The following is a 6,795-nucleotide window of genomic DNA, read 5'->3' on the forward strand; positions in this document are numbered from 1 at the left end:
TTGAGTGAGTAAAAAGTAAAAGAGTGATAACTTTTAGAGTTTGGGACTATTTATTCATTTTAACATATTTATGATTAGTGAAAAATTTATGTCATTAATTATAATATTGCAGTATGTGAAATAATTTTTTTAATGTATGTAAAGTTAATAATAAAATTGACATGATTAGTTAAGATTTTAGATTATGAGCTATAATTTAAGAAAAAAATTCTATTTGCTTGTAATAAAAATTTATATATGAGAAGAACATTATGTGGGAATTTTTTTGGACATGTATTCGTTGAGTTCTTATTTGTAGTAAAGTTTGGGATCCGGCATACATGAGGATCAATTTCGGGAGCCCTTCATTTGTGTGAAACTTCATCAAAGTTTGGAGCTATTAATTTTGAACTTTGGAGCTTATTGGAAGTCCAAGCGTTGGTGAAAGTTCACGGATGAGTTCAAGTATAAGCTACCATGACAAGGAGCTCACAAAAATGTCCAACTTACAGACAATAAATAAAAGTGTTAGGTGGGAGACACCCTACCATAGTAAATTCTTCCCATTTTTTCTTTGGTTTATATTGGTAATAAGTTGAATTTTCATTTTTAGTTAGGTTTATTTAGTTTAAGTTGTGATTTAGATTGTTTAATAATACCATTGCCTTGGTAGCATGTTAGTTTCTCAATAAGCTTTTGAAAACAGGCGTAGAAATAAAGTTTGAGATCTCGGCATACATGAGGATCAATTTTGGGAGCCCTTCGTTTGTGTGGAACTTCATCAAAGCTTAGAGCTATTAATTTTGAACTTTGGAGCTTATTGGAAGTCCAAGCGTTGATGGGAGTTCAAGAATGAGTTCAAGTATAAGCCATCATGACAAGGAGCTCACTAAAATGTCCAACTTACGGACAATAAATAAAAGTGCTAGGTGGGAGACACCCTACCATGGTAAATTCATCCCATTTTCCCTTTTGTTTATATTGGTAATAAGTTGAATTTTCATTTTTAGTTAGGTTTATTTAGTTTAAGTTGTGATTTAGCTTGTTTAATAATATTTGTCATTGCTTTGGTAGCATGTTAGTTTCTCAATAAGCTTTTGAAAAAAAAACGGCACCCCACGTGTGTGCGTGAGCGACGCGTACGCGTTGTTGGGTTGCTGCTGCTGCTACATGGTACAAAAATCAGAAAGTTGTGATGAAACCGTGCGAGTAATGTGCAAGGAGCACGAGAAGTCTCCACGCGTACGCGTGACTGACGCGTATGCGTCACCTTCTCATTTCTGCTTCTCACGCGTACGCGTGACTGACGCGAACGCGTCGCCTCCTCATTCTGCTATCCACGCGTGCGCGTGGACGACGCACCCGCGTCGCTTCTCTTCTTCCATTTCTTTTTTTTTTCTTCTCTCCTTCTTCTTTCTTTCTACCTTTCTTCTTCTTCATTCCTTTCACTTCTCATCTTGATTCTCTTTCATTCTCTTTTGTTTATTTCAATTGCATACTTTCATTCATTACATTTTAACTTTGTTGCTTGTTCTTATTTTCTTTTCTAAATTTGTTGTTTTAACATTGGTGTTGACTTTTCCCATTCAACTGTTGAGAAATTCTTGGATAATTTTGGTGCTCCTGACTTGTTTGATATTGTTGGGTGATGAATTTTTTTATTAAGTCAATGCTTAATCTTTTACGACACTTGCATTCTTTGTGCATTGATATGAACTCGCATGTCTTTCATGACCCAATCTTTCCTATTTGAACTTGATGCTCCAAATGTTCTTCATGCCATTTACTTATACTTTGACTTTACTCTTGCTTCAAGTGTTAGTTGATATGCCCTTTGCTTACATTGTTTTCTCACTTACATGTTGTAGCTATCGTGTAGTTGAGATTTCCACTCTTAGTTGGCATTAACCCCACCTGTATTCTATTTACTTTATTTTTGGCTTAATCTTCCATCTTTTCTCCCCCTTCAGGATGGCCACCGAGAAGGAAAAGGAAAAGCTTCTAAATGGGGCGACAAACAAGTTTTTTCACACTATCTTTTGAAGAAGCTCATTAGTTGTAGCAACCTACCCTAATCCACCTTGCTCATCTTTGCATGCACCGAGGACGGTGCAATCTTTAAGTGTAGGGAGGTCGAGACCGACTTTCGTGGGTAACTACTTCCTTTTTTCGACACCAAATCTTAATTTTCTTTGTTAGTTAGTATAAATTACCTTTTGTAGTTAGTCATTTGCATGATAGATTGCATTATAGTTAGAGTTTGTGCATATTTTACCACTACTTGATTGAAGTGATGATTTCCTTTCTAAGAAAATATTTTAGGGCATTTCACTTATTTGAATTAAAATTTTTTTAGCTTGTTTGAAGAAATTTATTTTGGAACATAGTTTTCGAGCTAGAACACACAAGCCTAGTGAGATTTTGAGCCTATTGATTGGTTGTATCTTATCAACCAATATTTTGTTTTGGTGTGAGTTGTTCTCTCTAAGATTGTAATCTTTATCTTGCTTGATTCTATATTTTCATTGTTTGATGTATGAATGCATTTATGTGATTGAGGCCTTTGTTTCACTAAAGCTCACATACACATATGGCCTTACCCTTTCATCGTCCTTTGCAAACTAATGTTGAGCCTATTTTACCCTATTTGTTTTTTTATTTTAGCACATCACTAACACTAAGCAGAAAACAATGAATATCCTTAGTTTGAATCCTTGGTTAGCTTAGACTAGTGAGAGTGTGCACAATCTAAGTGTGGGAAAATTGGATATGGGAACATCTGGTTTGGAAATTGGGTATTGTATATTTTTGTGAAAATGTAAAAAATATAGTTGAGCACATATTCTTGCATTCAATACCTTAATCATATGCATTGATTTCTCGTATATGTATATTAACCACCACACATATAAAAAGAATAAAAAGAAAAAAAAAGAAAGAAAGAAAAAGAAAATAATAAAAAGGGGACAAAATGCCCCAAAGTAAATAGTGGTAGCAATGCATATGTATTGTACTCAAATTTGGGATGCATGAATATGTAGAAAAGATAGTCAATGGGTAGTTAGATTTTGTATCTTGATTAAATGGATTGTCTTAGGATAGGTAGGAAGTTTAAGTCAATCAAGGATTCGGATTTTAGTCCACATAACTAAATACATTCCTACCTTGACCTTAATCCCATTACAACCCATGAAAAGACCTCTTGATATTTGTATCCATGCATTGAATCTATGTTGATTGGTAGAAGAAAAGCAAGATTAGTAGAGAATTGAGAGAATCGACCCTTAAACACTAGAGTAATTAGAGTGCATACACTTCCGGTGATGGTTCGATGCTCAATCTATGTTTCCGGCTTTCATGAGCTTTCTTCTTACAAGTCTATTTGTACTTCCTTTTATGATTTGAATTAGTGTAATTCTTTAATCATTATACTATTTTAGCCCTACTTGTTCATATATTATTGGAGATTGATTTACTTTTAACCAAGTAGGTAGAAGCATTTAGCATGTAGTTGCATTCATATAGATAGGTTGCATTGCATAAGTCCTACCATTTTTCCTTCACTCTTTTGGTTCCCTTAAGCTTAGCATGAGGACATGCTAATATTTAAGTGTGGGGTGATTTGATGAGCCACTATTTTATGACTTATTTTGGATCGAATTGAGTGGATTTTATCAACTTTACTCACACTTATCCATATAATTTGCATGTTTTTAAGTTTCCTTCCGGATTTTGTGCTATGATTGAAAACATGCTTACTAGGCCTTAAAAACACTAATATTTAATTTTCTTTTATTACCATTCGATGCCGTGATGTGTTTGTTAAGTGATTCCATGGTTTATAGGGCAGAAATGGCTTAGAGGATGGAAAGGAAGCATGCAAAAGTGGAAGGAATACAAGAATTTGGAGATTTGAGTAGCTGGAACCGACGCATGTGCGTGGCTGAAGCGTACGCATGATCACGTCGTCTTCCAATTGACGCATACGCATGACCAAGAGCTTTGTCCAAGCGACGCGTTCGCATGACGAGTGTCACATGCCTCAGTAAAGGGAATACGCTGGGGACAATTTCTGGACTGCTTTTGACTCAGTTTCAGGCCCGAAAATGAAGACAAGAGGCTGGAGAATAGAGCTGGAGAGGACTCATTCACTAATCATTCATTCATTTACACACATTAATTTTAGATAGATGTAAAATTCTAGAGAGAGAGGCTCTCTTCTCTCTCTAGGTTTATGGTTTCTTCTTTTATTTTCAGTTTCATCTAGGTTTAGATTCTATTTCTTATCTTGATTTAAGTTCTTCTTTTAATTTCTTGTTGATTACCTCTTTGCCTTCTTAGTTTTATATGTTGTTTCCTTTACCTTGTTGCTTTGTTGTTCATGACTCCTTGTTGATTTCAATTTTCCTTTAATGCATTTGAGGTATTTTATGTTTATTATCGTTTTCTTTAATTTGTTGTCATTGTTTTTTTGCAATTGTTAGTCTTACATTTTACTATTCCTTGTTAATTTTTTATATTTTTATTTTGTGCCTTCCAAGTGTTTGATAAAATGCTTGGTTGGATTTTAAAATAGATTTTTATGTTCTTGACTTGGATTGTATGTCAGTTTGGATCTATACTTGCAATGTGATTATTTTTGTGAAATTTTAGACCGATAATTTTCCTCTGTCACTCGGTCTAGACTCCGTTCCTGATGAGGAACGCCCTGGATTAAACAAATTTTCGCCTATACCTGTCAGTTGCATACCACTCAATGCATTCAAATGATATTAACGGTACTGAAGTACTCCACACAATTGAATGCTAACGAATGTCTGCCAAAATTACGTCTGGCTCAATTAGACCAGCACCATAAGCCTTCCACACAAACTGCACACATAATAGAAACACATAATTAAGCACTAAATAATAATAAGGTCGTACCAAACACAGAGACTTGTATCATGAAAACATATTTGGCCTTCTTGCAGTTCATCTAACGACCTCTTAAAGTGAGCAAGAGAATAAAATCTATATGGTCAGTCAGTATGTTCCCAATTACGCCACCTGATATCATTTATTTTGTTAACAAATCCTAAACCGAAACATTAAGATAAAATGATAACATATAGCTGAAGTTGTTACTAGATAGTTTTACCTGTTTGCAAGCAGAAAAAGCCAGGTATTGACAAAAATCGGCACAAGAAATGGTAAACGGATCCAGACCCAAGTCAGCAAAAGTGTTAGTGGACCATCAACCTCCTTGCAATCAGAACGAGATACCCTACAAAGAGATCTGTACATGTGCGCTAGGCAGGCCGATCCCGAACTGAATTCACCGATGCTAGCAAAGTCCCATAGCAAAGGCGAAAATTTTCAATGCACCACCGTCCCAGACTTGTCTTCAAACATGATTGTCCTAAATAACAACATGATGTAGCACTTTACGTACATTTAAATCCCAATTTAATCATTCAAGACTAAACAGTCTTTCAGATTCTGTAGGCACGTCAACTTTATAAAGCTAGTTCTGCAATCCGCCTTCCTAGGTGCTACCCCAAACTGATCCAAACATTCAACTTCTAGGGCATCGAAACTACTTACAGTCACTTCTGTCACTGGAAGACTATTAATCGAAACACCAAGTATCATAGCTACGTCTTCTAATATGATGGCACACTCACCAACCGAAAGGTGAAATGTATGCGTATCAGGGTGCCATCTTTCGATCAATGCATTGACCAATGCTCTTTGACACTAGATTACTCTAATATGAAAAACGTTAAAAAACCAATCTCTCATATATACCCGTCCACAATAAAATTGTACAGATCCGACGACGATAAGTAATTACACGTCAACATCCATGAACCTTACGTAACTAGCTAAATTTCACATCAATAAAAAATATCCATAAAAACTTAATTATAATAAATATACTAATAAATATACATTTAATTATTGTTAATAATATTAATCTCTAATATCATTTCTATTATTTTTATTAAATTAAAAAATTAATTAATAATAACTTACATAATTAGAATAACTGAAATAATTAACAATATGTGTCTTCTAACGATCAATTTACCTAATTTTTGGTCTTTTTAGCATGCTTATACTTCGGTTGTTGCTGGAGATAATAACTTCAGTTCTTCAAATTTGTTGAAAAACTGCTTCAGAGAGAATTGTGTTGGTGGGATGGTAGAGTTTCTGAAAGGGATGGGTAAGTGAGAGAGCGTATGTATGAGAGTATATCAACCGTAGAGGGACCGACTACATGGATGACATGTTGATTATGGTATGTAAATTAAACGGTCCTATTTGTGTACGACAATTGAACCGTCCGATTACTTTCTCTTCAAATTGAACTGTCTGTCCGATTTGTTGCCCCTTAGCATTACAGTTAAACATCCTGCTCCCCATAATGGTGCAATGCACCAACGCGGCTCCCATTTTTAAATTAAAAAGTGGAAAAGAGAGAATGTGCACAAAATAGTATGACATGTTTAAAAAAAACATACTAATGAGAGGCAAATAGCACGTGGTATTTTTGTAAATCTAATTTCTCTTATTTATAATTTAAAAAATAAACAATAACAAAAAGTAAAAAGTAATTTTTTAGAAAATTAAAAAAATTTAATATTATTTTTTTTCTTAAACGGTGTGAATTAGTCTCATTGACCAAGAGTTGGAAAATGAGTGAATAAATTCACTGAAAATTGAAAAACAGCATTTTATCTTTTTTTTTCATAATCATTTTAATTTTTTTTAGAATTCTAAGATTTAAGTGATCCAATTAAAAAAAAAGTATTAATTATTTGAACATATTCT

This window comes from Arachis ipaensis, chromosome B01 (assembly GCF_000816755.2).
Source record: "Arachis ipaensis cultivar K30076 chromosome B01, Araip1.1, whole genome shotgun sequence".
Taxonomy (NCBI): domain Eukaryota; kingdom Viridiplantae; phylum Streptophyta; class Magnoliopsida; order Fabales; family Fabaceae; genus Arachis; species Arachis ipaensis.